Consider the following 20,499-nt stretch of genomic DNA (forward strand, 5'->3'; position numbering starts at 1 on the left):
ATCCTCTTCTTTAGCAGGTGGCAGCGCGGCAACTCCTGCAGAAAGTCCACCAGAGCCCCACTCGCACCGGGCCACGCACAGAGCCGTGGGCCCTACTCCCTCCCACCAGCCCAGCCCCGAGACTGCCGATGGGGCAGAGAATATGGCGTCAGGCACAGCTGCAGGGGCTCTTGCTGCCTGGAGCGGTGTTTATATTGACCTCAGCCCAGGCACACCTGGGGAGGACTGGCCGGCCGGGTCAGACTGCCCAGGTCAGCCACTCCTCGCCCCTCAGGGGCTCACAGTTGCATAAAATGGACCTTCCTGCACCGGTCAGTTCCAAGGAACACGTGTAGGTCCTGAGGGTCAGGATAGACAAGGGGCTGCAGCCCTGGCTTGTTTTCTAACCATTTTATCTGGCCCATGAGTGGGAGACAACTTCAAGAAGACCCTCTCCTAATAAGAGGAACCCAGGAGTCAGGGAGAGGAGGGGTGGTGGGTGGAGACAGAGACCTGGTGCCCCGGCTGCAGTGGAAGTCTCTGGAAGACCAGGCGGAGGGAGGCCACACAGAGTGAAGCCCAGGGTCACAGACCTGTCGGAGCTGCTGTTCGTTAGTTCAAGTCCTGCTCTGAGGTGCTCTGTGTCAGCTCTGAGGGACAGGTGAGATGGGGGTGCTCTGCAATGAGGGCTATGTGCACGGTTCCTGTGTGCCCAGCCCTGCCGTGGTACCTGCACAAGGGTGTTCCGTATCCAAGGAGGGGCCTGACCACGAGAGCCCCGTGGGCTGCTGGGTAGCTGCACAGGTGAGCTCCATATCCTGGGAGGGGCCTGACCACGAGAGCCCCGTGGGCTGCTGGGTACCTGCCCAGGTGAGCTGTATATCCTGCGAGGGGCCTGACCACGAGAGCCCCATGGGCTACTGGGGAACTGGTAAAGATGTCGGGACAGTCAGTGAAGCCACTGAGGATATGCATCCAATAGTTCCTAATTCCTACACCCTGCTGGTCATTGTACCATCCCCCAGGACATAGTATTCTGTATGAGACGTACATGATGCTTTCTTCTGTATTCCATTAGTCCCAGAGGTCACAGAAATTTTGGCTTGTGACTGGCAGGACTCAACATACAAGGAAGACAGTACTGCTGGGCCGTCCTCCCCCAAGGGTTCAAAACTTCCCGCACCACCTTTGGGGAAACTTAACTAAAACCTCAAAGATCTACCTCTGGAGAAGGGAACCCTCCTTCAATATGCAGACGACATTCTGATCCCCAGCCCTACTAAGGAGGCCTCTGAACTACCTAGCCAATAAAGGATAGAAGGTGTCCAAGACAAAGGCTCAAATATCACAGACTAAGGTGACCTGCCTGGGCTTCATTCTCACAGAAGGTCAGAGAAGCCCATCCCAGGAAAGGGAAGAAGTCATTTGCAGCCTTACCCCTTCTAAACCTAGAAGACAGCTTAAGGGTTCCTAGGGAGGTCGGGGTTTGCTGCATCTGGATCCCTAACTACAGTCTAATAGCTGGGCCTCTATAGGAAACATTGAAAGGAAAAGATGATGATCTGTTCGCATAGAATCCAGAAGCGGTCTTTCAAGAATGGAAAGAGCAGTTAATTCAGACCCTTGCCCTGGACCTCCCTAATTTAGCTAAACCCTTTGACCTTTACATTCTGGGTAGAAAGTGAATCGCCCTTGGAGTATTAGTGCAAAAACTGGGACCTCTTGAAATGGAACAATGCAAGAATGCCCTCCAGGTAGGAGAAAGTACGGTCACCAAGGGCTTGGCCCGCCGCCCCATCCAGCCAAGATACTGGGGGTATCTAAAAACCTGGAATCCGCAGCCCGCAAGGCCAACTCCCTCCTAAGGGGAAAGGACCGCACACGGTGATCCTAACCACCCACCATGCCCTGAAGTTGCAGGCATCGCTCCGTGGGCACACTGACCTCGAGTGAGGAAGCCCTCCAACTCCAACCTCCAGAGGGACAACTGGGGGCAACGGGTCCCCATGATGACCCGTGTGACCATCACTTGACGTGGATCTTCTCTCAGAAAACAACAAGAGCGTGCCCCAAAAGAGCAGACTACTGCTTGCAGGACTTACTGCACCCAGAGCGGAGCTCATAAGCTTGGCGGGGGAACCCTAAATAACGCTGTCACCATAGAAACGCCTACAGACACCGCGGTGACGGCGGCGGCCGATGAGACCGGCTGCACTCCTGGCTACTTGAAAAGGCCGTTGACTCAGTGGCCGTCATGGGTCTGGATCACCACCGGCCCTGGACTGTGTGGGAGTTGAGCAGGCAGGGTTCTGACACCTGGTGCTGTTTGTACGTTAATTCAGGGGCCTAATTGAAGAAAGCGCAGACTACTGGTCAGAGCATCTAGGCTGGCAGAAACCGTCTGCCTAAGGTGGCCGAACAAATGTGGGCGGGGTAAAACCGGCCCCCCCAGCGTCTCTGCGCATCTCTTTCCTGCACCCTTAAAGGTCATTAGAATCTATAACACTTCAAATGCTGGGGCTCAGGCGGACGAGCAGTGAGGGAAGAGCCCTGGGGACAGTCAACCTCACCTGGAGGCTGCTGGGGAGAAGTTCTGCCCCTCCCCCCGGGTATGAGGCCTCCCGACTCAGCACGAAGCAGTTACAGAAGCGGGGTCTGCACCCTCAGCGCCCCAACAATGAGGAATGGGACAAAAGGCAGAGGAGGGGTTTGTCACCGGCAGAGCCCATGAAAAAATCCTGGGAGATAAAAATAGAATCCGGGCAATAAAGTAAAGTCTAACGTTGATTCCTTTGTGCTTTGTCTAATTTCACTTGCTCCTAGGTTTCCACATGCAGAGGTCCCACACCCGGCACTTCAGAACCTATTTCCTGGTGCAAAATGGCTGGGCCGACACCTCAGCTCGCGGGGCCCCATGCAGACTCTGCGACATGGAGCCTGAGCTCCAGCCAACCCGGCCCTCGAGACTCCGCCCCTTCCGTCCCGCTGATGCTGCCTGGATCCCCACACAGCAGCCCCGCCCACAGCCCTCGGGGGAGCGCACGCTCTCACCTCTCCCCGTTCTCTGATCAGAATCTAAAGTTTCCTTTGCTTCTGAACCAAACTCAGTCTCGTTCTCTTGGCTCCAATGACACGGGGCAGGGGACCCTTGTTGGGGCCCACTCTGCAGGATCAGTGACAGAAATTGAGAACATTGTAACTTCAATGAACAGATGTGTGAGCCAAACTGTAATTAACCTAGAGCCGTGTATAAGGCTCGGGTAAAATAAGATGTTTCCAACACTTCCATTTGATATTTCCATCACTTTAGTATAGGCAAGTTCAGTGAAGGGGATTGTCTTATTTGTCAGGTCAACATTGGAGAAATGAAGTGATTTCTTTCCAAGGATGTACATCGAATAATCTTGACTGAAGCTTCAATATAGTTTTGAATGCTTTTCCATTGAAAATGATACCTCTCTTTCAGCTCCCCCATTTCTGAGAAGCATAAAATCTTATAATTTATTATTACCAAAGGGGAAAGGTGCAGGGAGGGATAAATGAACAGTTTGGGATTAACACGTACACACTGCTATGTATAAATAGATCATCAACACAGAACTACTGTACAGCACAGGGAACTACACTCAATATTTTGTAATACCTAGAAGCGGAAATAATCTGAAAACGAATAGATATTTTTATTGACATCATCTATCAATGACAGATACAATGTACCCTAAGGGAGGCCGATGGTCAGCGCTTCTGACCCTGAAGACTTTAATCATCTTAAGTTCGGACTCTGCCTACTGCCCAAGGCCCTTAATGAACATACGTGTAGCCATAGCGTAAAATTCCCCAGTTTAGGGTTCAGGGAGACACTGATTTGGAAACATCCCTGGTGTTCTCTTACCATGCACGGGACCCTTCCTACAGCTAAAACATGACTCTGACACCCAGAAGGTGGTACACCATTTGATCGGGAAGAGTTTGGAAAAGGCATCTCATCTCCTCATCTCCAGGGAGTCGGGTTCACCCCTCCAGCGTCTTTCCTAACAATCTCCCCACTTGGGGATGTCAGCACCTTCAACCTCCTGTTGCGCACAGTTTGGAATTTGTCCAGAGGATGAAGCGGAAGGATGAGAAACAATGAGAGAAAAGTCCTAGGTGTTCGGACAGGCACATGTCACTCTCATTTCCAATCAGGAAGACGAAATGACCAAAGGCTAAGATTGCCCATGGAAAAAGAATACGGTTTGAGGAAATCCCACTATTTTGTGGCCAGTTCCAAAAAACACAAGTTGAAAAATGGAACTCGGGATCACTAAAATTCACGAAACTGCAGAGTTGAAAATATCTATCATTGAAAAATGTCTTGAGGGAAGTCACCGAAAAGGAATTGTAAACAAGGGAGAATGGCAGGAAAGGGATTTGAAGAGGTAAAAAGGACTCATCATGAAAGCACAAAAAAGGGGCTGAACATCGCCAACGGTGCAGTTAGCCAAAAAGGGCGTATGCTTTTTTCCTGAATATATTCAAGAAAAGGGCATACACCCTTTTTAGCCAACCAAACAGGTGGGCATTGCAAATCAATACTACAAAAAGTATCACACTTCGCATCAGTCAGAAGAGCCATCCTCATAAAGTGTAAACACCAGAAATGCAGGACAGGGCGAGGAGTGAAGGGAGCCCTGTGAGGCTGATAGTGGAAATGTAAATTGCCAACGGGCACACTGAAGAAGTGTACTGTGTTTACTAAAACATCTAAACAGATGAGCTACAGAGCATAGGGCACTTGCACTCATGGGCGAATATCTTGGGAAAAACAAAAATCGTCAGGATACAGGCACCCCAACGTTTACCGCCTCTCTGTTTAAAAGAGCCTCGACTTGGATAAAACCTAAATATACCTGGAAGGAAAAAATGGATAAAAGAGATGTGGTACATATGTAGAGTGGAATATAACTCAGCCAGGAAATCAATGAAATAAGGCCAGTTGCATCAACTCAGGAGGAGTTATGTAAGATCATTCTAGGTAACATAAGTCAGAAAGAAAAAGACACATATCGTAAGATATAACTTAAAGGTAGAATCAACAATGGCTACACATGAAACAAATTACAAAACAGAAACATAGTCAAATATGTAGAAAACACACATAAGGCTGCCAAAGGGGAAAGGTGGGGAGGGGTGAGGCATTATCCAGGAGGTTGAAATTAGCAAAGATACCGTTCCAAATACCAAATTGATAATAGACGAGGCCTACACAGAACCTCAAAGAACTGCACTCAGCACACTCAAGTCACCAGAAAAAATTCTATACGACTGTTAAGAATCTGAAAAAGAATTTATTGATGTCTGTTTCTACGTGAATCAAGTGGATGTAGAACAGCAACAAACAGCGTTGAAAATCAGCTGTAACCAATATAACAATAGTAGAAAAAGACAGTGACAGACATAAAAACCCTTATAACTTTTGCTCAGGGGCTATGATGCAACATGGATTGAACACACCTAGACACACAGCAGGATGAGACATAAGGTTGGACACTCTTGGGACTGAGAGGATTGGTGAGGTTGAGTGAGCAAATGCAGACCCTTTAAAGTAATACTGTGTGCTACCCATTCCATGGGTCCCAACTCTCCAGGTGCAACGCAACCTTCCTACAGCTAAAAGCTGCATGGGAAGCCCAGAGGATGATACACCGTGTGATCATGAAAGGTTTCGACAGCGCACCTCATTTTTCATCTCCTGGTGCTCGGGTTCACCATTCCAGCCGCTTTACTAACAATCTCCCCACTTGGAGAATCAGCACCTTTAACCTCCTGTTTCGAACAGTTTGCAATATGTGCCGAGGATGAACGGGAAAAGGGGGAACCAATGAGAGACTCGCTGGAGGTGTTTGGTCGGGCACATGTTACTCTCATTTCCCATCACGAAGAAGAATTCACCAAAGGCTCAGCCTGACGCCCCGAAACCAGGATAGGGCCTGAGGCGATGCTGTGGTTTTCTGGGCCAGCTCACAAAAAGGGCAGTTGAAACATGGAGCTCAGGGGCACTGCAACTCACAAACCTGCACAGTGATAAATGACAACTACCATCCAAAAATACATTGAGTTAAGGCAACGAAGAGGATTTGAAAGCAAGGCAGAATTGCAGGAAACAGATTTCAAGAGGTAGATTGGAGTTTCCTTGAATGCACATGAAAAGCGGCAGAACTTGGACAATGATGCAGTTGGCCAAAAAGGGAGTATGTGTTCCTTCCTGAATATATTCAGGTAAAAAAGCATACACACGTTTTGGCCAACCAAGCAAGCTGGGAGAGCAAATCAGCACTACAAAGAAGTCTCACTTCCCCCCGGTCAAAACGGCCATCTGAAAAAAGTGTAAAAAGCCACAAATGCAGGACAGGCCATGGAGAACAGGAAACCTTGTTATGCTGACGGGCGGGATGAAAATTGCCGCAGACACTCTACAAAAGTGTATGGTGTTTCCTAAAACATCTAAACAACAGAGCTACAGAGCATAGGGCACTTCCACTCATGGGCGTATATCTTGGGAAGACTAAAAATCAACAAGACACAGGCACCCCAAAGCTTAGGGCTGCTCTGTTTACAAGAACCTCGACTTCGGTACCCGTTCCATATCCCAGGAAAGAGAAAAATGGATACAGAAGTTGTGAAACTTATGTACAATGGAATATCACTCAGCCATGAAATCAATGTCATAAGGCTAGTAGCAGCATAATGAGTGGATTTAGGTACGATAATTCAAAGTGAAAAAGGTCACACAGAAAAAGAAATTTATCAAAACATATCACTTATAGAGGGAATGTAAACATGGCTACAAAGAACTGAATTAAAACAGAACAGAGTCACGCTTTTAGAAAACACACTTATGCCTGCTTCAGGGGAAAGGTGAGGGGGGGTTTTCATAAAACAAGAGTTTGAAATTAGCACAGATACCGTTCCAAAAACCAAATATGTAATAGACAAGACCTACTCCTTGCTCAATGAACTGGACTCAACAGCTCCTATTCATCGCAGAAGAAAAATTCCAGCCCTTGTTTCTCAGGAGCTCTGGGGTCTACCTGCGAGGTAAACTTAACTCACCTGGCACAAGGCGGCCATCCCGGGTTTCACATCAACATGATCTCAGGCACAAACCTCCTGGCTTTTCCATTGTGTCTTTAAGTTACTTCTTGAAACAACTGCACAACTATGACAAAGATATAAAATCAGGCATCTTCTGCCCCAGTGCCTGCTCATAAATGATTTTCTGCCACTTTAATGATAAAGATAGAACATTTCAACATTCTGCTGCCCTTATTATTTGTCATTTTTCTTGATATTTCTATTGAATACTCTTTCAATATTTTAACAATGGAACATTTATTTACCTTGTTCCAGACCCAGCCTGTAGTGGTAAAGGTTTTGTTGTTATATTTCTATTATGTTTCCTTTAAAAATCATTATGCTATTTAACTGGATTAAGTCAATTCTACAGGCATTTATCTTATGATATTGATGAAATTAATACATAGAGGGCAGTAGTACAAGTTGATTGTACTCCAGAGCCTCTATTAGCACAGTTAAGTAAGTATAACTATTATCTATATGTAAACCAAAGTACATGCCAAGTGAGACTCTCCGACGCTTCTTCACTGTCTGCCCCTCAAGCCTGTGAGAAATGGAATATTTCTTGCCATCTCAGTAAACAAAAGATGCCACAGTCATCCTCTCCAATGTGAGCGGGCAGGCCCTGAGGAACTCAGGATGTGCAATTACAGAATGCAGGCCCCAGAGAGCTGAGGTGCATATCAAAGGAAGGAATTCGTGAGCCTGACTCCGGCATCTTCGCATAAGGAAAGCCCTGCATTCCTGTAGAACCTGGGAGAGCAGGTTCTCCTTAGCTGACAATCACCTTTTCCCGTCCCCCATCACCTGCGCCAGCCCCCCGCCCTGTCCCCTCCCCCCCCCCGGTGCTTTAGCTCAGGGACGAAGGGGCGCACAGGGCCTCGGCTGAACAAGAGGCCTGGGAGCCTCGGGAGGAACTTTCGCCGCTTTCCCCGCCGTCGGGAGGAGGGTCGCTGACGCTGCGGCCGGACCCTGCGCCTCCCTCGCCCCGTGTCCCCTCAGGACGTTCAGCCGCCCTCTCCCCACGCCCCCCGGGCCCCGCGAGCCAGGCCGAGGGCAGGGCCGAGAGGAGGGGCCGAAGTTCCCCGGGACCAGACCCCGAGGCCGCTCGTTCTGCACAGCAGCGGCGGGTGGCCGCGAAACCCTTCCCCTCAGAAGCTGCTCTTGCGCGGCCGCCCGGGCACCAGACCCACTTACCCGGCCCGCCGTCCCCACGACTGTCGCGGCTTCGGCCGCCGGGGCCCCTCCGCAGCCGGCAGCGTCAGTGAGGCCGCCCTCCCCTTGGGCTCCGGGGCAGCTCCGTGACGGCGGAGGGAAGAGACCCCGAGCCGGGAGCTCCAGCTCTGAGGAAACGCGGGCTCCGTTCCGGGCGCAGTGGGTGGGGCCGTTCTGCCCCGAGGCCTCCTGGGAGGGGGCGGGGCGCCGGGGGAGGAGCCGCCAGGAGCTCAGGGCCCCGTCGGGGGGCCTGGAGGGGCGGCCCGGCCTGAGGGCCCCGCCCACTGTGGCCGCAGCACAGGCCTTTTACCTGCAATCCTACACAAAAAGTCAGAAAGATACACACGGTCTACAGTGAATGTTCACAAATGGTGGTTGCTGCTGTGCTTACTATCCTATTAAACGTGGGAAATCCATAACACACTTGAAGTTAGAAGTTAACTATGAATGTTTACCTTTCCTTATTATGTCTCTGCTATTCACAATTGTCGTTAATGAATCAGAGACTGTGGCATCACTAGTTAAAACTGAGCTCGTTAAAAAAATAGAACTCAGGCCCACCGGCCCTACGGTATCAGAATCTGCAATTTTACACTCTCTCCAGTGTACTTGTGGACCCATGAATAGTTGAAAGATACATTTCTACCTCGACATGTCTTTTCTGTCTGAGAAATACGCACATTTTATCCAGTTTGATATAAATAAAACACTCAAAAATGCATATGTCCGTGTTGAAACCACCATTTTATCATTTCTTTTCCAGATGACTATAGTCTCTATACTAGTTTTACGGATCACATGACATACTCTTCTTTGTAGTTAGAAATAGAGAAAGTTACTTTGTGAAAAAAAATATATATGTATATATATATATTAGTGGATGATTGAAGACACTCTTCTAAATTAAAACCAGTTCTCTTAATTTGCTCTTTTCTTCTTGCGTCACATTATGAACTCTTTCCGTGGCCAAATGTCATGTGTACTTTTAATTTCAGGGACTGCTGACATCCCAGGATGTGCCCATAGATTTCTCTCAAGAGGACTGGGAATGCCTGGACCGAGATCAATGGGAATTGTACAGGGATGTGATGTGACAAAAGTATAGGATCATGCTCTCCTTGAGTGAGGATACCTTCCTTCCAGAATTCCTTATCCACCCACAGGGTTTAGAGGCCTTCATTTGTAGAATGTCTCCTGGAATGTTCTGCTTCCTACAATAGGGTTTCAGATTGCAACGATTCAGGAAATATTGGGAGTTTGTGGGTATAATTTATGTTGTTCTTTGCAAACTGCAGCCTCCTTTATAATATACTTTGTAACTGCTTGGGATGTGTCTATATGAACAGTGTACTATATGCTTCTGTTATAGTCCTTACAATATTTTATTCTCTTATTATCTGTAACAATCTTCCATGGATTCTTTGGGCTTAAGGTGTATTAAAAGGGAGACGGCGATTCTGGGACTTCCCTGGTGATGCAGTGGTTAAGACTGCGCCTGCCAATTCAGGGGACACGGGTTCGATCCCTAGTCTGGGAAGATCCCACGTGCAACGGAGCAACTAACCCAGTGGGCCACAACTACTGAGCCTGCGTGCCACAACTACTGAAGCTGGTGCACCTTGAGCCCGTGTGCCATTCATTTTTAGAGAATAAAATCACCTCTGAGTGATTACAATTTAGACCAGCTAGTCAAAATTCTTTATCACCTGTTCTTCTCAAACACTGATCAATGGAACAAGTTTTACTAGGGATAAGAGTGTAATTGTATTCTAGAGTTCATATCGGCAATATGGTTTTTGACCTTGATGCTGGATCACGACATTTCAATGGTATAACTGCTATTAATTGTCTCTTTGTTCAATGATTAAAGTCTCACATGATCTGAGTTCAGACTGGAGCCATCCTGCTTGGTTTCTGTCTATTGCAGATTTCTTCCAGTATGAAAGGACAAGAGCAATACGGCTTACTTTACACAATGTCTTCAAACTAAATGATGACATAATCTACATTCAATTAATTTATACATACCCTACTGTAGAGCAGGGTTTGTTACGGTGGCAGAGCCCGGTAATTATGTAAAACTGAAACTTTTATCTGCACTGGTTCAAGTCCTCTTCCTAAGAATATGTTTATAATCAACACTCTTTCACAAGTTACCCAATTTAATTCACCATAGCATTCCTCATATTAACTAAATGGAAAATCCTAAGCTATATACAAATCCAGAAAGGGCCAAAAATCATCTGCCCACATGGATTATTACAACCCATTGCTGAGGCATTCAAATTACTTATTAAAGACCCACTATGTCCATCAACAGCATCAATTTATATATTATTGCCCCAATGCTAGCCTTAACCCTGGCTCTCACAACATGAATTCCTCTTCCCATATCTTAGCCACTAATTAATATAAATGTAGGCATACTCTTTATATTAGCCATATCACACCTAGCCATTTATTCCATCCTCAGTTCTGGATGAGCTTCACATTCACCATACTCACTCACTGGAGCTCTAGGGACAGTAGCATAGACAATCTCATATGAAGTAATGTAGCAGTTATTCTATTCTCAGTCTTACTGATAAATGGATCATTTACACTTTCAACAGTAATTATTACACAGGAACACCTATGACTATTTTCTTCTGACCCCTACTCAGAATTTTATTATCTCCGCAGTAGCAGAAATTCAATGAAGCCTCACTTGATTCAACAGAAGTAGAATCAAAACCTGTATATGACTTCAATGTAGAAGATGTAGCAGGCCCATTCACCTCTTCCTTGCTAGACAATATGTCAATTTCCTTATAATAAACATTTCCACAACAATCCATTTGTAGGAGCATTCGACAATCCCTAGGTGCCAGAATTATATGCACCCCAAGTCATCATTAAAACACATCTAACAATCTCCTTTCTATGAATTTGAGCATCCTACCCACAATTTTGATATGATCAACGTCTACATCTCGTATAAAAATTTTTTTCTACTAACATTAGCCCGATGTATATGAGAGTTTTCACCACCTGTCATCATACCAGGCAACCCACCACAAACTTAAGAAATATGTCTGACAAAAGAGTTACTGTGATAGAGTAAATTATAGAGGTTTCAATGCTCTTATTCCTGGAATTGAATTCTTCCTAAGAATTTTATATTCTCCATGTTACCACATTACAGCACATGCTATATACTAAGGTTCACTAGGTAAGCTTCAGGCCCATACCCCCAACATGTTGTCGTAGATCCTTCCTGTACTAATAAACTCTCATTGTTTTTACTATCATTCTACTGACCATTATCACAGGAAATATAATTGTATACGAAGCTCACACTGGTTAATGGTATCCCCATTCTAATAAAAAACACAAACCCATAAGCTACAGAAGCATCCAACAAATATTTCCTAAAACAATCCACCACACCAATACTACTTATAATGGCTAGTATCATTAATCTAATATACTCTGGTCATGGAACACAATGAATAACAAAAATCTTTCATCCAGCAGCATCCACCCTCATGACAATCGCCCTTGTCACAAAAGTAGGACTTTCCCCATTTCACTTCTGAGTGCCTCACGTCACACAAGGCGTCCCATGAACAGCAGGCCTGATGCTATTAATATGACAAAAGTGCACCCCTGTCACTTTTATACCACATGTCACCATCCATCAACCTAAATATACTATTAATCATAGTGATATTATAAATCATAGCTGGAGGCTGAGGGAGATTTAGTCAGACTCACCTGGAAAAAATTAAACCCTCCTCATCAATTGCCCATATAGGATGAATAACAGCCGTTATAAAGTATATTCCGATTATAACAATCCTAAACATACTAATTTATATCATAACAGTACTCTCTTCTTATTATTTATGCCCAGAGCATGGACTACAAGAGTGTCATTATCACACACATGAGGTAAAACACCTCCCATCACAATCCTTTTCCTCACCATTATAGTATCATTAGGACATAGTCCATCACTATCAGGGTTTTTACCCAAATGAATACTTATCCAAGAGATAACGAAAATGACAACATCATTCTACCAACATTAATAGCCATCACAGCAGTGCTCAGCATATATTTCTACTTGCAGCTAACATACTCCACATCACTAACTGTATTCCCTTCATGAAACAACACAAAAACAAAGCACATTGAACATTCAAAGAAATAACCTTCCTATCATTACTAATCATAAAACCCAGACAATTACTCCACATAACACCCATTCCATCCGTGCTGGACTAGGAATTTAGGTTAGTTCAGACCAAGAGCTTTCATAACCCAAAACAAGTAAAATTTACTTAATTTCTAAAAATAAGGATTGAAAGACTTCATCCTACATCAATTGAATGTAAAGCAAACATTGTAGTTAAGCCAAATCTTTACGAGACTGATGAGTTTTAACCCCAGGAAACTTTAGTTAACAGGCAAATCCTCTAGTCAACTGGCTTCAATCTGCTTCTTCTTCATTTGAGAAAGAAAAAAAGAAAAAAGGCAGGAAAATCTCTGGCAGAATTGAAGCTGCTTCTCTGAAATTACAATTCAATTTGTTGATTCACCACAGGGTTTGTGAGAAAGAGGGCTCAATCTCTGTCTTCAGATTTACAGTCGAATGCTAGCTCAGTCATTTTACCTCTGTTCATACACTGTTGATTATTTTCAACAAATCACAAAGATATCGGCATCTTATAATTACTATTTGGTGCTTGAGCTGGAGTAGCAGGCAGCACCTTAAGAATATTAATCCAGGCTGAGCTATGCTAACCCGGAGCGCTACTTGGAGATGCACAAATCTGTAACGTGGTCATAACAGTCCCTGCATTTGTAATAATTTTCTTTATTGTTGTACCCCTTATATTGCAGGGTTTGAAAACTCACTTGGGCCACTAATAACTCGCACACCTGAGGTAGCATTTCCCCGAGTAAACCATGTAAATTTTTGACTACTTCCCCCATCGTTCTTACTCCTACTCATATCACCAATAGTAGAAGCTTGTTCTGGTACCAGTGGACCGTGTATTCAGCTCTAGCCTGCAACCTGGCCCACGCAGGAGCCTCTGTCGACATAACCATTTCCTCCTTACATTTATCAGGTGTCTCCTCAATTCTTGGTGCTATTGCTTTTATTACTATAGTCTTTCATACAAAACCAGCAGTCATACCCCAATACCAAACACCATTATTTGTTTAATCTTCACCAACTATAGCCATATTACTATAATTACCACTCTCAGTCCGAGCAGCCAGAATTGCCATACTCTTAAGAGATAGAAATCTCAACACTACTTTCTCTGACCCTGCAGGAGGAGGCCGAATCCTATACCAACACCTATTTTGATTCTTTGGTCACCCTGAAGTCTGTATTCATGGCCTACCAGGGTTTGTTATAAATTCACACATCATTACACACTATTTAGGACAAAAGGTGCCTTTCAGCTATTTGGGAATAGTATGAGTCATGCCCACTGGCTTTTTAGGATTTCTCTTGTGGGCCCATCATATATTTACCATAGGGAGAGCTGTCCACTCAGGAGCATACTTTGCAAAAGCTACCATAATTGCTTCTATCCCTACAGGAGTGTGCTTTCTCTGGTTGCAGTGAGCAGTAGCGACTCTACGCTGCGGTGCATTGCCTTTTCACTGAAAAGGCTTTCTTTATTGCAGAGCAGGGCTTTCACGCTCTAGAGGGCAGGCTCAGTAGTTGTGGCACATGGGCTTTTTGCTCCACGGCAGGTGGAATATTCCCACACGATGGCTCGAACCCGTGTCCCCTGCATTGGCAGGCAAATTCTTAACCACTGCACCACCAGGGAAGTCCCTGGTTAGCAACTGTTCACGGAGGTAATATTATATGACCTCCAATATATTATGAGTTTTAGGCTTTAGTTTTTCTTTTTACAGTAGGAGGTTTCACAGGAATCATCTTAGTGAACTCATCCCCGGACACTATCCTCCAGGATACATACTATGTAGCAGCACACTTCCATGATCTAATGTCCATGGGAGCGGGCTTCACTATTACGGGAGGCTTCCTACACGGATTCCCACTATTCTCAGGTTACACAGTGAACTCAGCATGAGCAAAAAGTCACTTCACGCGTATATTTGTAGTAGTAAATATGACTTCCCGCAGCACTTTCTGGCCTCTCAGGAATGTCATTACTTTAGTCTCACTACTCGGAGGCACACACAACATGAAATATTGTGTCTTTTGGCTCACTCATCTCAATAGCAGCAGTAATGCTAATCATAATCTTCATACTTTGAAAAGCATTTGCATCTAAACAAGAAGGCTAAGCACTAGAAACTGATACTCCTAACCTAGAATTGTTACATAAATGCCCTCCACCATATCCTATGTTTCAAGATCCTACCTATGTAAATATAAAATAAGGAAGGTCTCAAGTCCTTTTCAACCACTTTCAAGCCAACACCATAACAATTATGTCTTTCTCAATAAATGAGAGAAAAGTAAAAAGTGATGTAGCTTTGTCAAACTTAAATCAGAGGCTAAAATCCTGTATATCACGAAGGCATATCAATTTCACCTAGGATCTCAAGATATAACATCACCGATTATGGAAGAACATTTACATTCTCATCATCACACATTAATAGTGATTTTTGAAACTAGTTCTCTATATTATTTCTCTAACATTGACAACTAAACTAACTCATATACATATAATAGATGCACAGGTAGAGAAAATGTGAACAATTTATCAGCCATTATTGTAATCTTAATTGCTCTATCATCATTGTGAATCCTTTACATGATACATGAAATCAATAACTCTTCCCAAACCATAAAATCGATGGGTCAGTAATGATACTGAAGCTACAAATACACAGATTATGAAGATTTAAATGTTGGCTCCTCTGTAATCCCCACATCAGGGCTAAAACCAGGAGAATAATGACTAATAGAAGTCAACAACCACGGAGTTAGAGAGAGTCATAGAATATTAGTTTCATCTGAAATTGTTGTACACTCCTGAGCTGTTCCTTCTCAGGCCTGAAAAGGGCTGCTATCCCAGGACGCCTAAATTAAAGAATCCTAATACCAACAGGACCAGGCCTATGTTGTAGACAAGAGAGCTCATTTTCCTGAGTTCAAAGACAGGCCAGAGGGATATGGCTGAGATGAGGGGTGAATCTGGAGCCCATGGGGATGCACTCTCCAAGCTCCAGGATAGGAATGGGCCATTATTGGTTTAATGGACCTCTGGGGTCCCAGGCCACCCACACCACGCCCTCCCGAGCAGGATCTTGGCAACATTCCCTGTCAGTGATGAGGCAACCTAGCACTTGTCACGCCCCGATGTTGTGTCCTATGTGGGCACCATGCTGTGGGGACCACACCCACACTCTGCAGGTCCATGCTACAGGGTCCTTCTTGCCTCAGGAGTAGAGACCACCCAGCAAGCAGTTCGCTCCCCAACCAGCAGGAGGAGGGGAGGAGAGCAGGGGCACCAGGGGAATCTCACTCAGACAACAACACCCAGGGGTGCCAGCGGGGACAGTGATGATGCAGATGAGGCCCAGACCAAGAGATGCGACCAGAGGACACAAAAGGCAGCTGATCAGGTCCTGACTCAACTGCATCCCGGACACCTTTGTCCCTCCTACGCCCCTTCCTCATACATCCCCTCCTTAAATGCAGATTCTTCAGATGCAAACAGGCAGAGCCTCAGACTGAAAGTCAGCTCTTCCAAAATGACCCGTCAGCAAACACTGCAGGATTGTGCTCCAGTGGGGGCCCTGGAGTCCACAACTCAGGGACTGAAGGGGACATCGGTGCCAGGGCCAGTGTGAGGGGATGGGGAGTGAGACTTTCATGGTTGTGGAATGTTGGTTTTGCAAGATGAAAAGTTCTAGGCGTGGTGGTGATGGCTCCACGAGAAAGTGAATAGATCTGATGCCTCAGAAACGTGCACTTAAAATGGTGACGATGGTAAAGGGTATGTGACGTGTGTTTTATTTCACTTAAATTCATAAAATAATGTCTTTTTAAATCAGAGTCCATTTCGACTCCCGTTCATCACAAATGTCGGAGACCCAAACACATTCCCCTACCTTAGGGGCCATCACGGTGCCCTCACATGGCACATGGGAGACCGTTCTCACAGGGGCCTAGTCTGTGCTCACCTCACCTCTGTCCAGGGAGACCCAGGCAGTGGTGACCCCCATAGATTAGACATATGATATGCTATGATATTCATATGACACCACCGAACATTGTCACTCAGCAGCACACAGAGCAGCACCCCACTCAAACATGCATGACCTCATATGAATGCGACAAGATTAAGGGAAGAAAAGGAACCACCAGTTAATCAGGGCAACACCCTTAACGCAGAGGTTGGAAATGTCAAAGGGGTAAAGACACACTGCAGGCAAAGAGCACATAGGGGTCTCCCCATACATGTGATCCTGACCCATGCAGATGTGGTGAGACCCATACAGTGCCCGTACCCTATAGCTGGGGTCACACATCCACACTCACCACAGTGACCCCACCTCCCCAGACCCTGCACCTAAAGTCACACGTTCTCTCTCAACACGTGACCCCACCTCCTCAGACCCCTCCACCTGGGTCACATGTCCACAGTCCCAGGGTGAACTGCCCTCCACAGACTCCCCCAACTGGGGTCACACGTGCACATCCTCCAGGGTGACCTCACCTCACCAGACCGTGCACCTGGGGTCACATGTCCCCTTGGTCAGGGCACCATAGCTCTGCTCTTGGCTCCCTAATTTGGAAACAAGCTGGGTTCCTGGGCCCTGCTGGGATGAGAAAAAGTGTAAGGTGGGTCTCCTGTCCCCACACTTGTCCCACAGAAGTCCTCCTCTTTTCACTTTGGTTCTGTGTGATTTTACCTCTTTTTAAAGCTTTCATGCTAGAGTTGAACACATTACTTGGTTCTGGCAGGCACAGTCTCACTTTCTTGTCTCACTTACTTGTTGAGAAAACTCATAGGACAGCAGGGCTGAAAGCCGAAGGGCAGCTCTGGACGCTGCTGACTAGGGACGGCAGACAGGAAGGAGAGCTCAGCAGCAGCCTCAGCTGTTACCCATCGGCCTTTTGCCCGATCTGCGTGCCCTGCAATCAATTCACCAGCTAAACCTGCCTCCCTTCGCACCATGCACGTGCTGGTAAATTGGAATAATCAGCAGGTAGCCCTCCTGAGGATTATCCACGAGCCCCAAGGAAGGTGAACCTTGCAGGAATAAGGACTAAGGCCCTGCCCATAGCACTGCCCTTGGGAGGACCAGGTCACCACAGTCAGAAGAGAGGGTGTTACCTAGACAAGCCCACCTCGGCTCCAGACCCAGACATCTAAGCACTGACTTTCAAATGCAGGCACGGAGCTTCCCAGTACTGAGGCCAGGCCGGCTCTCTTCCCAGCTCTCCATACTCCTAGCATACACGGAACATGGTCAGGTCTAAATCTTCTTATTATAGACAACACATGGTCAGCTCTAAACATAAACAGTAGACAGCACATGGAGAGGTCTAAATTTACCATGTAGACAGGACTTGATCATGTTTCAACTAGCTTAGGGCTGAGCTCATAGGAGGTACAGATCACACATATGGGTCTCTCATCTTTGGACACCCACATCAGGAAACTGAACAATATCGTTGTCATTAAACATTTCAACAGGCAAAACAGAAATGTTACCAGTGTGTCTGGCCACCTGATGGTCAGGATCCTCATGTGATGCAAGAACTTCTTAGAGTGCAGCCCAGTCTGCGGCCAGGCCAGGCAAGAAGTGGCCTGATTGCAGCCTCCCAGGCTTCCAGAAGGAGGCGGCCGCACAGGAGGCCCAGGCAGGACAGTTCTGCATGGTGCGGGCCAGGAGAGCCTGTCTGTCCATTCCACTGGCCGATTCCGGGCGGGGTGCTCAGGGTCGCTGAGAGCCCCGCGCTCAGGCCCTGCTTCCCTGCACCATGTGCGTGTGCGTGCGTGTGTGTGTGTGTGTGTGTGTATCTGTGTGTGTGTAGAGGGGGCAGTGGCTGACGGCTCCCACGGCTCCCGTCCCGGGCACCGTGATATCTTCGAGGGGAGGTACGGGGAGAGGTAGGGGCACAGAAGCCGTTGGAGAGGAGAACCCACCGTGGAAACGCTTGCACACTGGCTGGCCCCACCCGGGGACCCGAGAGCCCATCGTGGGCCAAATGTCCCCCCCAGCCCCCACCCCCGAGGGCAGGGCACCTGCTCTTTCAACAGCACAGGGTCTCACATGAAGTAGACTCAGTGGGGACTGTCACCCCTCCCACTCCTAATGCTCAGTTTGGGGAGAATGAACCCCCTTGACTGGGCGATGGGACCCTGTGATGAAACATGTGGTGCCCCATCCAAGTCGGGGTCTGGCTGACAGATGGGAACACAGGAGCCACGTGCATGGCCTGGAGGCCAGGCCAACAGGACAAGCACCTCCAGCCTTGGTCTAGCTCTCCAACTGTGACATTGTAGCATTAAGGGACCTGAGGCAGGTGACTGAATGTAATGGGGTCTAAACTGGACCCTGAATGGGGCTTAAAGAACGTGTGAAGGATGTCACTCAGACAGTGACAGTCACTGGAAGACAGACCCTGTGTGAGGACATCCTGCTCCATCCATTTAAATCCCTGCGATCTCTGAACTTTACGTGGCTACGCAGGATTGTTAGAGCAGGTGCGTGCGGACATATCTGGGGCACAATTCAGTCTGCAATCAACTTGCAAGTGGTTGCAGAAAACACACAGGTGTGCGCAAAGGTAGACACAGCACACACACAAACATACGCATGCGCACAGCACAAATATATTCACACACTAGCCTATGAACACACACGCACGCGTGTACCCACGCACACACTAACGTGTGCCGGTGCACATACCTATGCACATGCACAGCACATGTACGCATACAGGCACATGCACACACGTAGCACACACACAGGGAATAAAGTGAATCCGTAAAGCATTAATTCCTGAAAGCAAGTGAAGCTGACATGTATTTTTCCCTTTTTCTTAGCTTTGATGTCCACCTGAGGCCCCCATTACATTCAGTCACCTGCCCTAGGTCCCCTATAAACTACAATGTCACAGTTGGAGAGCTAGACCAAGGCTGGAGGTGCTCGTCCTGTTGGCCTGGCCTCCAGGCCATGCACGTGGCTCCTGTGTTCCCATCTGTCAGCCAGACCCCGACTTGGATGGGGCACCACATGTTTCATCACAGGGTCCCATCGCCCAGTCAAGGGGGTTCATTCTCCCCAAACTGAGCATTAGGAGTGGGAGGGGTGACAGTCCCCACTGAGTCTACTTCATGTGAGACCCTGTGCTGTTGAAAGAGCAGGTGCCCTGCCCTCGGGGGTGGGGGCTGGGGGGGACATTTGGCCCACGATGGGCTCTCGGGTCCCCGGGTGGGGCCAGCCAGTGTGCAAGCGTTTCCACGGTGGGTTCTCCTCTCCAACGGCTTCTGTGCCCCTACCTCTCCCCGTACCTCCCCTCGAAGATATCACGGTGCCCGGGACGGGAGCCGTGGGAGCCGTCAGCCACTGCCCCCTCTACACACACACAGATAAACACACACACACACGCACGCACACGCACATGGTGCAGGGAAGCAGGGCCTGAGCGCGGGGCTCTCAGCGACCCTGAGCACCCCGCCCGGAATCGGCCAGTGGAATGGACAGACAGGCTCTCCTGGCCCGCACCATGCAGAACTGTCCTGCCTGGGCCTCCTGTGCGGCCGCCTCCTTCTGGAAGCCTGGGAGGCTGCAATCAGGCCACTTCTTGCCTGGCCTGGCCGCAGACTGGGCTGCACTCTAAGAAGTTCTTGCATCACATGAGGATCCTGACCATCAGGTGGCCAGACACACTGGTAACATTTCTGTTTTGCCTGTTGAAATGTTTAATGACAACGATATTGTTCAGTTTCCTGATGTGGGTGTCCAAAGATGAGAGACCCATATGTGTGATCTGTACCTCCTATGAGCTCAGCCCTAAGCTAGTTGAAACATGATCAAGTCCTGTCTACATGGTAAATTTAGACCTCTCCATGTGCTGTCTACTGTTTATGTTTAGAGCTGACCATGTGTTGTCTATAATAAGAAGATTTAGACCTGACCATGTTCCGTGTATGCTAGGAGTATGGAGAGCTGGGAAGAGAGCCG

The sequence above is a fragment of the Kogia breviceps genome, chromosome 7 (genome assembly GCF_026419965.1).
Source record: "Kogia breviceps isolate mKogBre1 chromosome 7, mKogBre1 haplotype 1, whole genome shotgun sequence".
NCBI lineage: Eukaryota > Metazoa > Chordata > Mammalia > Artiodactyla > Physeteridae > Kogia > Kogia breviceps.